This window comes from Gouania willdenowi, chromosome 11 (genome assembly GCF_900634775.1).
Source record: "Gouania willdenowi chromosome 11, fGouWil2.1, whole genome shotgun sequence".
NCBI lineage: Eukaryota > Metazoa > Chordata > Actinopteri > Blenniiformes > Gobiesocidae > Gouania > Gouania willdenowi.
In genome coordinates, this window is record NC_041054.1 from 29,693,335 (window position 1) to 29,708,412 (window position 15,078).

A 15,078-nucleotide genomic window follows, 5' to 3' on the forward strand; every position below is an offset into this window, starting at 1 on the left:
TGTGGTTTTTTTCTCTTTTAATTACTTTACAATAAACTATTAATTAGCAAAGAAAAGATGGTGTAAGGCACCCAGGCCCGTCAATTAATTGAGCTCTAGATGTGTTTTCCAGTTTAAAAAATCTGTTTATTACAAGAATATACTTCTCTTGAGACAATGTTTACTTGAAATAAAATCAATTAACAAAAGTGACCAGTGCTGAGGCTGGTTGGCGGATCTCAGGAAAATAAAACACCTAAAATGTGGCAACAAACACTCACACACACGTGGGGACGTCAACTCAGGGACTGCACAGCACACAACGAAAAAAACCCTCCACCAGATACCAGGACCACCACCGTTGGCGCTTAGTAACTGCAAATAAAAGAATTAATGAGAATTTCAAACAGAAGTTGTGGTTATGTGAACCAACAAGGATTAAACAAATGAATGTATAATGAAATAAACCAAATATACAGTAAGCAGCCGGAAGGCGTTCTGTGCCCGTCAGAACGATTCACAGGGCAGGTCCGTCCCACATCACAGACATACAAGAGGGTAGATGTATACAGGGTTCCACAGAACCAGAACAGACAATCAAAACAACGACGTGAAGCAAAGCAGCAGTGGTCTCCAACTCGCTCCAATAAACGAGCCCTGTTACACATTTAATTATTAAATTTAAAAGAACCAAAACAGCCAGAGCAGACATGGAGTGTGTGTACCTGTCATATGCAGAAGACGCATGGGCAGCAGAGGGAGCGTAGACAGTGGTAGTTCAGAACTACACTATAAAACAACACGTAAGGGAGCAACGTCAACGTTGGGGTCAAATAAACACATTAAGTGGAACACATACCTTCCAGGTGATTTAACAAGCACTAACGGGGTGTGTGCACTAGCGCAGCAGAATGAAGAGCGGCAAAAACTCAGTGACAGCTCCGAGCTGTCAAACCCTGCAGGCGAATGCGCATTGCAGCGTGGAGAACAAGGACAGTCTCCAACACAGGAAAACCTTAGGATCTACAGAACACAACAGCACATAAGTGCTCCTGATCGTTAGCTGTTGCTTATGCAGCTCAGATCATACCTGCTGCGGTGATCGGCAAACGATAGGCGACGCGAAACCGGGAAGTGGGCGGGTCCCTCAGCTGACAGCTCAATGAGGAAATGTCATCCAAAGTTCCCCTTTTATATTGCCCGCCCAACAACGCAACCAATCAGCTCTAAGGTAACTGCACACACACAGTGGTGCTGCTACATTAATATTATGATGGTTCCGATTATTGTGTGTTATTTAAACACACAATAATCACAATGACCAAATGTGAGTTATTTAAACACACAATAATCACAATAATCAATTGGACAGAGCTGGAATGTGAGTGGTTGTGAGTGGAGTAGGGGGCGTGTCAGGGATGCAGAGGTGAGAGAGTAGTTTGGAGGTGAATGAATGAGGCCCGACCCGTTCATTGTAGCCATGTTGTTTGTTATCCTAATGAAGGTCCTTTGACCGAAAGCTTGGGAAATTCATTTGTTTTATTTGCATTGATCCAAGTGTGCACATCTTTTTTTCACACAAATTAGGTCATCAATAAAATAGCTCAGATTCTGAAAAACCAGCATTGCACACTCATGTTACAGATGAATTGTGAAAAATTAGCAACTTCACAAATCCAACCACAAACATTTGTTGTAAGCTTCCAGTTCCTTGATACTTGAGCTAGATGTAAAGACGAGGTAGTTCACGATGTCAGGACGAGTCACTCCCGGCAAGTAAGAGACATCTTCATTCCATTTGTCAACAGAAACGTTGTAGGGGTCATTCCCGACATATTGAGGCCAAACGGAGACGACTTTCGACAATCGTTTAGCACAGTGGTCTCCAACCTTTTCAAGCCCAAGATCCCTGACCTCCACCTTGGTGACGGCAAGCTCTACCCAGTGAAGTGTTAAAAAAAAAAAAAAAAAAAGGATTTACTTTCACGCTTTTTATTCAGGCTAACTTTATTTGAATTACATCAAATGCTTTGGTCCAACATTCAAAAATAATGAACCCAAAATGCTATCTCTAACATATTAAACTGTATCATTTGATCCTATTGGTCAATTTAATGTGCCTGTTATGCTGAAAAAAATACAAGGACTGGATTTACAGAAACATTAATCAGCCATAATGTATTTGTGCTTTTTTTTTTTTTTTTTTTTTGCAATTATTATACATTTCCTATATTACATTTGTGTTGAGGTGGTTTTGTTCAGGCATCTAAACCTGCAGCTATCGTCTTTTTTACACCATTGTATTCTGGATTGACAGAAACAGAGATAAAAAGTGCGTTTGCAAAAGTGAACATTAATCAGCCATAATGTATTTGTGTTGCTTATTTATTTATTTTTTGCGATTATTATAAATTTACTGTTTCATTTGTGTTCTTATGGTTTTGTTCAGGCACCTAAACGAGCAGCTATTGTTTTTGAACCAACAGGGAACAATTAAAATAATATTTCATACTAAATTAAACTAATTATTTGAATAATAAAAATAAAAAAAATGTAAATAGTCCAGTAGAAAATGAAAAAAAAAAAAGTATGAAATGAACTAACAGGGAACAAGTATCATCATGTTTCATAATGCAAGTATATTTCATAAATAAATCAAAACTGAAAAACCAAAGGAAACTAATTAATTACCTGCATAAAAAAAACAAAAAAAAACAAATGTAAAAGTACAGCAGTCAAAATATACAGGAAACAACAACACTTTGTTTGCAATCTGTGCCAAAAAGCTTAAGAAAACAAAAAAGGAAATAAATGCTTTAAATCAGATAAAAGTTTGTTTATGGTTCTGCTCCACTTCACATGCCGACATAAATCCTTATGTTTGCATTTTAGTTCCACGTTACATTTTGATCGCAGTCACATATCTAATGCAGTCTTAATTTATTGCTCTTTTAATTTCTGATATATTTTAGGATTCTAAATTTGCCTAATAATGATCTTTATTGTCGATGACGAAAGGGTTTTTAAAAAGATTGGCATGAAATTGAAAATTTCAACCTGTCATTTCTTCATTCTCTACCACACTTTGAGAAGCACTGCTCTACTAACAGGCCTGTCTCTCCTTAAATATACAGTTTCTTTAGAATTGGGGCTAAATTTGGGTGAAAGTTGCAAATCTCTAGCATATGGTTGATTTGTTATGAAGTTTTATAAATTTGAACTTTAGACAAAGTCTTGGATGGAGGGCAGATCAACACCAATGATCTTTTCTGCAGTCCTGATTATCCTTTGTAGTCTGTGTCTGTCTAGTTTGATTGTAGATGCAAACCAGACAGTGATGGAGGTGTACAGAACAGACTGAATGATGGAGGTGTAGAACATGGTCAGCAGCTCCTGGGGCAGGATGAACTTCCTCAGCTGACGCAGGAAGTACATCGTCTGCTGTGCCTTTTTCCTGGTTGTGTCTATGTGGGAGGTCCACTTCAGGTCCTGTGAGATTGTGGATCCCAGGAACCTGAAGGAGTCCACGGTAGCCACTTTGCTATTCAGAATGGTAAGGGGGGTGAGTGGGGGGGGGATTTCTCCTGAAGTCCACTGTCATCTCCACAGTCTTGAGCGGGTTCAGTTCCAGATGGTTCTGACTGCACCAGAGAGCCAGCTGTTCCACCTCCCGTCTGAAGGCAGACTCGTCCCCATCCCTGATGAGACCGATGACGGTGGTGTCGTCTGCAAACTTCAGGAGTTTCACAGAGGGGTCCCCTGAGGTGCAGTCATTGGTGTAGAGGGAGAATAGCAGTGGGGAGAGAACACACCCCTGGGGGGCGCCAGTGCTGAGTGACCGGGTGCTGGATGTGATGCCTCCCATCCTTACTTGCTGCTTCCTGTCAGTCAGGAAGTTGGTGATCCACTGACAGGTGGAGGCCGGCACTGTGAGCTGGGTGAGTTTCTGGTGAAGGATGTCCGGGATGATGGTGTTGAACGCAGAGCTGAAATCCACAAACAGGATCCTAGCGTAGGTCCCTGGGGAGTCGAGGTGATGCAGGATGTAGTTCAGTCCCATGTTGACTGCATCCTCGACAGACCTGTTTGCCCAATAGGCAAACTGCAGGGGGTCCAGCAGGGGCCTTGTGATGTCCTTCAGGTGGCTCAATACCAGCCTCTCAAAGGACTTCATGACTACGGACGTCAGGGCAATGGGTCGATAATCATTAAGTCCTGTGATGGCAGGCTTCTTTGGGACTGGGGTGATGCTGGAGCTTTTGAAGCAGGATGGTACTTCACACAGCTCCAGTGATGTATTGAAGATCCGTGTGAAGATGGGGGCCAGCTGCTCAGCACAGGCTTTCAGGCAGGAGGGAGATACTCTGTCTGGTCCTGGAGCCTTTTTGATCTTTTGTCTCTTGAATAGCTGGCAATTTAATGTAGGAAGAGGACCAGAAATGAATATTGATTTTCCACATGCCTTTAAAATGTTAAAGAGAAGGTTAAACTTGTTCATGGTCCGTATCGATTCATGTCGGGCGGGATCGTCCGTATAACACTATTTCAGTGACAGTTGCTGGCAGCGTGGCTAACATTTGATTAGGTTTGTTTAAGATAGTATGAACTGTAGCACCTGGAATAGTGTGTGATGGCATTAAAGAACCAATTCTTCCTCGTCATTGAATCGCCAATAATGAGTGTAGTTTGCGGGAAGAGAGTTTTTGGAGTGAGCGTGCGCCTGTTATACTGACCGGGAACGTCTGGCGGGTGGATCACAGCTGGTTGTGATGGAGTTTCTGTCCTCGGAGTTGACTGTCTTTGGGGCATCTGTGTGGGAATGTCTGGTGGTGCTCAGGTTGCAGAAAGCTGCGGGAATATCTGTTATTGGCTCCGGTTGGCGTTGAAACGGTTCTGCTTCTAACGGCGCGGGGGTCGCTGATGTCTGTAGGTGATCCTCCGTCATCAGCTGGCAATGAAGCAGTGCTGCAGTAGCATGCCCCTGGACTGCAGCTTTGAGGAGGTTTTCACGGGCTACAGAGGAAGTTTTTGGCCGGTGGGAATTTAATCCAGATGGTAGTTGAGGTGTTTTTTTGGCGGTTATTTCAGCTGGCTTAATTGGACTGAGTTTGTCCCAGTTTTCATATGATAGAGCTTCAAAACGATTGTGGAGAGTAAGGGGAAGAAAGACACCATTTTCCGTGTTATTCTGTCGTCTATGTCCGCGGACAACAACCTCAGCCCACGATGGCAGGCGTGGTATGGACCAGGACAGTCCTGGACCCGGATTCTTTCAGGGAACTGTGTTGTTGTCACATGGAATATTATGGAGGAAGGATGACAGCACTACTGACTGCTGTACAACCGTGCCTGTATATTTGGTGAGTAATTTTTGTTTAACTTTCTTTTTTAGCTTGCTAGAAAGTCGATGAATCTCTTCCCATAGTTTGGTAATTTCTTTGTTGGTCATTCTCTGACAGCAGGTGAGGAGCAGCGTCTCCACCGTCTGTAGATGCGTTTGTAGATGCAGCCATCTTGTATTCACGGAATAAATGCGACTCCATCGTCCCCAGCAGCTTACAATAACAGCAGCTAACTATCACAATCACCAAATAAACACTGACCAAATAGACACTGACCAAACAGACAATGACCCAAAAAACACTGACCAACCAAACACTGACCAAACAAACAGTGATTAAACAAAACACTGACCAAACAAAAGCTAAGTCTGAGGTAAAGGTTGTTTCTGAGAAAATCACGGAGGAGGGCAGCAGCAGCAGCTAATCAGACACTTTAATGTTACTACATTAACTTACACACTTTGATTATCTCTGATTATCTTATCAGTAGATAATGAAAACCCTGGTTTGTAGAAAAGTGACCATCTAGTGCCGTCTAGCGGTAGAAATACCATGTTCCCTGAGTCTTGATGAGGATGGTAAACTCAGCTTTGGATAACTTCCAATTAAGAATAAAAACAACAAAAAAGAAAATAATGCAAATCAACAAATAAAAATAAAAATAAATCAGGGCTTGAAATAAATGTTATTTAAACCAGAGCTGCCAAGCCTCACGCTTTGAGTGTGACAGTCACGCAATTTGACGCATTCTCACACCATAAGCAACACTTGACATTTCTCACGCTTATATTTCCCCATTCAGGACTCTTTTATTTTTTTCATGATAATGAACTTTGGTCCTCATGCCTTGCCGTAGCTTGAGTAACTCTGATTGACTGACCGAGGTGTTGGGGCAGAATAATTAGTTATGCTTAATAATATAATTACTTATATATTTTAATCCTTAAGCCTTGGGGTGTAACTTTCCATTGTGTGATTTTCATGTCTTAAACCTTGCTGGGTCAAACTGCCTTGTCAAAAGCACACAATATCTCCCCAAAACAATAAACGCACAAGGACGCATAGGCACTCTGTGTGCGTACTCACATGCTCACACAGTCACATGTCACATAGCACACCCCATACACATTCATTCACACACACAAACACAAACGCACACTCCTCCGTCTCTAAGACAACCGACAGATAACAGAACTGGTTGTTTAGACCCAAAAGAACAAACTGTCTTTCTTTTTTTCACCCTCTGTCCTCACCTCCTCTCTCTGCCTCTGCCTCTGTCTCAATCTCGGGGGGGGAGGAGGGAGGGGGGAACTAAGGGGAGATATACGTGGCTTTAATATTGTGTCTCGTCACTCTGTCTTTGGATCGCCTGGCCAGGGGGTCACCATTTTTGTTTCCACTTTGTATTCTTTTATTTAGTTTAGAATAAACTATTTTTTATATAAAATCATCAATGCTTCTCCTGGACTCCATCATTCAACCAGAGCAATGAATCATGTCTTCAAATGAGGTCAGCCGTAAATTCAGCCGTAACAATTGGCGATCACACACCCACATTCATAACTATGAGAAACACAGGACCATCTTCTGTCCACCCCTCGGACAGAGACTGGATCACGAACCATCGGTTGAACCTCAAACACCAATTCGGACTAAGGTAAAGCTGCCTTTATAAATATATATATATAAATTTTCATATATATATATATTCGCTCTGTGTTGATTTTTTTTGGAACCAGTCAAGCATTGTATTGATTTTCAGCTTTGAGCTTTGATTTTGATCCTCAGCTGTTCTGTGTTTTGACGCAGTGAACTGCCATGAGAAAGGCTCAAATGGTTGAGGTTCTGTGCTTTTTAATGCTGTAGGTTCCCTCTGTTTTTCTTCGGGCTCGGATATTTTGTTTAGGCATAAAATACGGCTGGTCATTATTTACTTTGGTTTTGTTCGGACACCCACAGACAGCCTGTGAGGTCCTGACCATAGATAGACGGGCAACCAAAGTTTCCAAAACATCCCAGCGGTGCCATGATCTGAGTTCACCTCTGTACCGAAAGCAAAATAGATTAAAACCCCGAACCTAACCTAAATTGTGTTTCTGTGAATCAAACAGATGAAGAATCCAATAAACAAATAATATATGCATACGCATATACAATCTTGGTATGATGTGAACTCAGATCATGCTTCAGTGAGTTTTACTTCTTTTTTTATCTTTGTTTTTATTTTGTTTAAACGTGAATCAGATTTTTCCCTTTGGGTGTTTGGCTTTAATGCTTTCATTTGGAAGAGTGTCAGCTTTTTGGCTTCTGTGCGCCTTGGTTTTTTCTCTCGCAAAGCCACACACACACACACACACACACACACACACACACACACACACACACACACACACACACACACACCTTGCCCCCTGCCGATAGAATAGTGCCATTACACACAGACACTATTTTTATTTTTATTTTAAATTTTATTTTGATTTCATGTTTGATGGGCAACACACACTCAAACACACACGCACAGATGAATACAGTATTTCATTTTATTTTATTTTAATATTACTGTTACCATCATTATCATTTTTTATTATTTAAATTGTTAGTTTCTGTTGGCTTTGTGGTTGCCCCCTGAAGAAACGACATCTTCAATGAAAGAATGAAATCACCTTCAACTCTTACGCTAATGAAATGTCAACATCATTCAAAGGACCAAGCATCAGAAGGAAATGGACAATCAAAGGTGTGTGACCTTTCAGGACTCAAGGACTCAACTCCCATTCAGCAAAGCAATGCTGAAATAACTCGCTCAGTCCCAAGTCAACTCTTCATCGTCTATGAATGGGCCGCATGCCAATGCTGGATTAACACATCCTGCCCCATCATCAAAGACTGAGAACCTGTGGGCGTCGGAGTGGACACTCCCCCACCAATGAGTTGCGAGTTAAACGCCACGACTACTGCCTGAATGATGGGCAGCAACTGCAGACTGGTCACACGTCTGCTGGAAATCTTCACCAAAAAAAGACACTGTTTCAAAAGCCACAAGGATACCAAGCCACAAGAAGTCCACCACAGCCTTTGGTGGTAGTGCTAAATCACTTTAGCCTTGAACTCTGGCATGGAGGGGGACAACTAGCAAATAGCCAACAAGCTTCTCCTTCGCACAATACTAACCCCTCTATCTTCTGACTGTGCACTAGATTATTTTGTTTTCATTTATTCTCTCACACGCAGACAGACCAGACATACAGTCACACACCCACATTCATAACTATGAGAAACACAGGACCACCAGAACTTCACACAGAACCCTTCTGTTTGCCACATGAGATCAAGTGTGCCCATCATTTATCTTTGCTTTTATTCATTATGTTGCTCATTTATTTACACTGCTTTTGCCTTTATGAGAAAAGAACAAACAAAGGGGAAGAAAATAGTGTTACTGATAAGGTTGTTTTTGTTTGCTTTTCTTTCATTTATTTTCTTGATTGAGGGGAGGCCCCCCACAATGCAAGATATGGTTACATCCGCTGAAGAAAGAGCCCTCTGTTGCCTCAGCTTTTGGAGCTGAAGTTTTAATTTTTTATTATTTTATTGGCCATGATTTTTTTACATTTTGACATTTTTTGACCGATACCCTCGTAAACAATCTGTACCGTACCCTTTTTGAAGCTGCTTGCGACAGACAGCCTAGTTCAACATTCATTGTTTTCATTTTGCGCGCCTCCCCCTTACCGCGTCGGACTGTCTGGCCGGCCCAAAGCCACTCGACAGCAGGGGGGGGTACCAAATTTTTCCTGAAAAAAAAAAATGTCCCATTAGTTGCTATGAGTACATAGGCAATTACTTTTCAAACAAGAAGTCCTGGTTTAATGTGCAGAAAAAGGATAAACCTTGCTAGGGAAAGCGCTCTTTGGGGGATAGCGGTCCACCTGATTTGATACATGCTTGGTAACCGAGTACCGTTCTGAACAAATTTCTATGTTCCCTTAGAGTGAGGGTTATTAGAGGTTGCGTGCTCCGTTCAATCTTAGAGGTGCCCAATAAAAGTCCTGACAGTCTGCGTTGGTGTTTGTTATTGTTGTTCTCCCCAGTTAGCCGGAGGTTAGAGAGTTGTTCTCCCCAGTTAGCCGGAGGTTAGAGAGTTCTCCCCAGCCCTATATTTTACAGAGCCGGAGGTCGAGAGTTGTTGAGTTTGTTGAGTTAGACACAGCTGTGCGATTCCTGCCTGATCAGCAGATGAGCAGACTGTCAGTACCTCGGGCGATAATCTAAGTGTAGACTCCGCAAAGGCGGAAGTAAAAAGGAGCGTACCTCTTAGTAATCAGATGATACCAGTAAAAAGCAATTAATTAACACTAAAAGGTTGCCAAGCATGGGGGGGCAATAAGAGCTCATTGACCCCGAGAGAGGAGGTGGACTGGCTATCGCCGCTGGTGGGTTAGATGAGGCCTATATTCCACTTAGACACTGCAGCAAAACCTTGTGAATGCATGGACGTGAAAATTGAGGCATGAGTGACTGAATGATGACATGTTACGTATGCCTGAGAGAACCGTGTTGTGAGTGCGAATGTGCCGTGGACGTGTCATTGAGTGATTGACCGATGAATGGCTGTTTGACTACACATGTTCCTCTGTTTCACCTTCCTTTCCTCCTGGGTTTTGATGCACTAGATCTTCTCCCTGTTTTTGCCAATTATGTAGTGGGGTGTTCAGAAAACACTGCTGCTTGTTAAAAGAACTATGGTTTTAGGCCTTGGGCCTTCTAAAAAGTTACCAGGATTTAAAGGTTTTTTTCTGGGTGTTTAAAAACACCAAATGACATTTTTTATATATGATACCACTTTCAGTGGAATGACTGGCTTTGACCTTGACTACATGTTCAGTGTCCATGTTTTTTGTTGTTATATGTGTATACTCGTTGTGGTGTGCACTTGTCTATGTCTTCGTCTTAGTTGTTGTTATTGTGTAGCTTTTTCCAAAATACAGGTCGCTGGCTGTATACTCAAAGGAGACGAATCAGATCCAACTAAAGAAAAGAGATATTTTAAATTATTCATTTAGGTCTTAATGTTTCCTCTCTTTCTGTTTCTGAGTGTTTCCTTACAGACAAAGCCACCGCCTTCTCGACTCCGATCCTACCTCTTCGCCGCCATGCCTGGTCACTGCTCTTATGATGAAGGATGAGAATTAAAGGGAAGTATTGTCCATAACTGTAACTGGGAAGCAAAGGGGAAATAGATTGAAATAGACACGTGACAATATGACATATTGTGGATGTTCTAACATAATATCTATTCCAGAGACTACAGCGACTTCCAATCCAACTGCAAAAGTGGGGACAGATCTTCAAATTTCCAAAGGGAGCGTACAGTTGACCCTGGCTTTGACCTTTTAAGGCTGAGGAGGAGGAGGTCGAATAGGTTGGAGGGCACAAAGGCAGGCGGACACAAGAGAGAGGAAAACGGAGACACATCCAAAATGATCAGATAAGTGATTTTCCAATGATATTTATCATATGGTTTTAAGAATCCAAATGTATTCTTATGTAAAAAAAGGGAAGGGAGGGACCAACGTCCCTCTGATTTTTGATTTATATTTTATCATAGGAAAATATACCTCAAACCCTCCAACCATTTTCTTCTTGTTCCAACAGCACTTAGCGTGCAAGACCATAAAACACCTTCACTGGGTTTAGACACGTTTAAGGGAAAAATTAACTGTTCTCAACATTGGGTTGGTGGCCCAATCTGGGTCGCCTGAGATTTAAAAAGGGTCCTCCTGAAACTCTTGATAATTGATTGAAATAAGAGATAGTTTAAAGTTAAGTAACTTCCAAGTATTTAAGGAAGCTCTCCAAACCGTGCTGGGGCTCGTCACCCCTACGAATGGGATAAATACAGAGAGCAAAAGACAATATGATTGTTCGACTCAACTTAACTTTAATTCTGTCTAACCTTAAAGGGTCAATAATCTTGCTAAACTCTGGTTCAGACACAGAATAGGAGACACTTTTGCCACCAATTGACCTTCAAAATTAAGTAAATTACATCTCAAATAATAATTATGAGGGAAAATAATGAAATAAATGAACTGACAAATTCAGCTCTATAAAAGAATTAGGCTATGTGAATAGGTGTGGAGTGTTAACATTATTCAGAATAAATAAAGGATAGAATAAGATTTCTCCTTCACAAATAAGAGATAGCAACGAAAAATGAAACAAACAATTTAAATAAATAAATAACATTATTTATTTATTTGGTTAAACTCATTTAGCTTTCTCACATCTTCATGTCTCCCAATTGTATGTATTCATCTTGAGAAGACATGTAATCACACTCCACACTTCTCCGTCCGACTTGCATGTCCTTCTCCGTCCGACTTGCATGCCCTTGTAAACAGTGGTTCTCAAATTGTTGCTTCTCACCAGGTAAGTAGACGTACCACAGATAATCACTGCAACTCCAGCTATGCTTCTCCTTACTCCAGGAAAAGAAAATCGAATTAATACTTCCTGCTTTTCTTTCAGCCTCATATTTTCCCACTCGCGTGCGAATGGGCTACAGAGCTAGCATGGCTAAAAGCTCACTAACCCACACCTAACCATTGTGTGATTGTGCAGCAGCACCTTTTAGGATCTGAAAAGCTCTCAGATCCTGACCTCTGACCTGTCTCTGCCTTCCTGGCCATACTAACTATTCATTTAGTTAGTTAACTAAACCTAACACCCCTAAACTTTTATTTTATTCTATTCTATTCTATTTTATTTTATTTTATTTTATTTTATTTTATTTTATTTTATTTTATTTTATTTTATTTTATTTTATTTTATTTTATTTTATTTTATTTTATTTCATTTCGTTTTATTTTATTTTGTTTTGTTTTGTTCTGTTTTGTTTCCCCCCCCCCCCCCCCCTTTTTTCTGTCCAGGTACCAGCTAAAGCCTACCAGGTACCAGGTACCAGCTAAAGCCTCAGTAGTGGGATCGCGCCTGTGTTCAGGTACCAGCCAATCCCAAGAGTTCTGTTTCGGTGTTTTTCCCCCTCTTCTGTTCAGGTACCTTCCGATCCCAAGAGAGGTTGCCAGGTGTGTGGAGACTACCCTTCCTCAGACAACAACCAATCATCTACAACGCCGACCGGAAACGAACGACCCACACGGCAGTGAAGGTCGCGGAGCGAGCCACGTGGATTCACGCATCACACTCCAGGAAGGTGCCAACAACACCACTGATCGTGGAACCGCAGTAAGGAGCGTTTCCTCTTTTCTGGATTAGGAGCAGTGTTTTGAGGAGCCTTTGTTTGCCCTGAAAGTTGCAACGAAGGGCAGAAGAAAAGTCCCCGGGGTTACAAGCTAATCTTTCAAACGGGGCATATGGTCTGTTGAAACCTTTGAAATCCAACCTTGAGGACATCGTGGGAGATCACAAGCATTTTCCCGCTGTGATGAAGAGGTCACGAGCCCCTCTGTTTATGCCCCAGGAGCAGGCTGGAATTATGCCACTATTCTGTCGTTTCATGTCACTCGTGTTCTGGTCATCGATTGGCACGATGGTCCTGTCCGCAAGTCCAGTACTCCTCTGGCTCCTGGCCTCCAAGGGGGCAATCGAGGACACTGGACTTGAACCAATGAATACAAGTGTTGTTCCTAATGAATGCTTCTTTTTACAGGGTGACGAATGCAAGCAGAAATAAACGTTGGATAAACGACATCGTCCTCCACAACACTTTAGCTGCGACCAATGTTCACGAACACCTGGTACCGATACGCGCACTATCAAGCTAAAAGTAGGGGCCTATCCAACTGTTTTTGTTCTTACATGCCTGTGTCATCAACACACCCCCGCTTAACCGCGATACCAATGGATGCTTCCGACTCCTTTTGTTATTTGTCTCACTCTAATTTCGGCATGGGGGACCCCAACCGTTGTTCTAAACCGCCAATAAAAAAAACTGACTACACTACGCGATGACACATCTTCCGCTATGTATGTAGATTACACGCGATCCACACTTTTTTCCCTTCTGTTTCGCCAGAAACGGAACTCGCAAACTAGGCCAGATTCCCGGTCATAATTGCAATTTTACTTAGTCCTGAATGCGACACCGCACATAATTCGCACACATGTGCCCACGTTCATACACCCGGGACTAATAGTTTAATTTAGCGAACGGTTTTGACTATGCTCAACTATTCCTCTTTTGTCACGAAGTAAATGCAAATCCCACACTCCTTTGGACTTTAATCCACACGACAATCTGGGGTACGGCTGCGCGTCGAAACCTTAGAATACAGGTTTAAGTCCTTTGTTAATGCTTAATGGTCCTACAAAGTAGAATGGTCCTAGACCTACAGACCGTGGCCAAAAGAGGCGTTTGCGCAATGGTAGGTGCATCTTGCCACGCGACGCCATGAACAAAGACCGCCACGTCCTATAACCCTTCCGCCGCCGGAAGCCCAGCCTGAAGTGTTTATGATGAGTGTTTTTGATGTCTCAGATGATGACTCTGCTTACTGATGACACCTACATATATTTTTGTTGCTGTGCCGTGCTGACATTTATACCATGTGTGTTTTTGCTACTAGTGATATATATTCCATATTCATTGATCACCAATGATGTTAGTTGCTAAGGATATTTGATTTTATTGTGCAGATGGTCTTGTCTCACGTAATATTCATTATGTGTTCATGAGGTTCTATGCCTTCTCCTCCTTTTTCTTGCTCCGACTTTGAGGGATGCCTGTGTCCCCTGGAAAAATAATGCTTATATCCATAGTGTTATAACGGTGTCAATATCATTTGTCCTACGGACCATGAGGTTGCGCTAGAATTACACTAATTTTGATTAATGTTTTATGTGTTTTGGGCTGTGCTAAAGTTAAACAACTTACTAACTAATTTCGCTTTTTTTGTGTTGGACTTTGTCCAAAAAGAGTGGATTGTTGGGGCAGAATAATTAGTTATGCTTAATAATATAATTACTTATATATTTTAATCCTTAAGCCTTGGGGTGTAACTTTCCATTGTGTGATTTTCATGTCTTAAACCTTGCTGGGTCAAACTGCCTTGTCAAAAGCACACAATATCTCCCCAAAACAATAAACGCACAAGGACGCATAGGCACTCTGTGTGCGTACTCACATGCTCACACAGTCACATGTCACATAGCACACCCCATACACATTCATTCACACACACAAACACAAACGCACACTCCTCCGTCTCTAAGACAACCGACAGATAACAGAACTGGTTGTTTAGACCCAAAAGAACAAACTGTCTTTCTTTTTTTCACCCTCTGTCCTCACCTCCTCTCTCTGCCTCTGCCTCTGTCTCAATCTCGGGGGGGGGAGGAGGGAGGGGGGAACTAAGGGGAGATATACGTGGCTTTAATATTGTGTCTCGTCACTCTGTCTTTAGATCGCCTGGCCAGGGGGTCACCATTTTTGTTTCCACTTTGTATTCTTTTATTTAGTTTAGAATAAACTATTTTTTATATAAAATCATCAATGCTTCTCCTGGACTCCATCATTCAACCAGAGCAATGAATCATGTCTTCAAATGAGGTCAACCGTAAATTCAGCCGTAACAGAGGTAACCAATCCCAGACCAATTTATGTCTCCTTGTGCCTAAATCTAACCAATCACGGCAGGCATCACACAACAATAAACCAATCAGAAGCACTGTAAGGCGGGTCCTGACGAGCCATCACACCACACACACAACAAGCACTGACTCGTCGACATACTTT

At 41.9% G+C, this 15,078-nt stretch overlaps 1 long non-coding RNA gene across 1 annotated transcript; it reads right to left on the minus strand.

Annotated features, from left to right (window-relative positions):
- Window positions 1-703: 703 nt before the first annotated feature.
- LOC114472507 (uncharacterized) lies at window positions 704-1,118 on the minus strand. The gene is made up of 3 exons (XR_003675131.1): window positions 1,070-1,118; window positions 839-1,002; window positions 704-768 (listed from the first exon to the last, which is right to left on the minus strand). It is a non-coding gene; the product is annotated as an uncharacterized LOC114472507 (long non-coding RNA).
- Window positions 1,119-15,078: the final 13,960 nt, after the last annotated feature.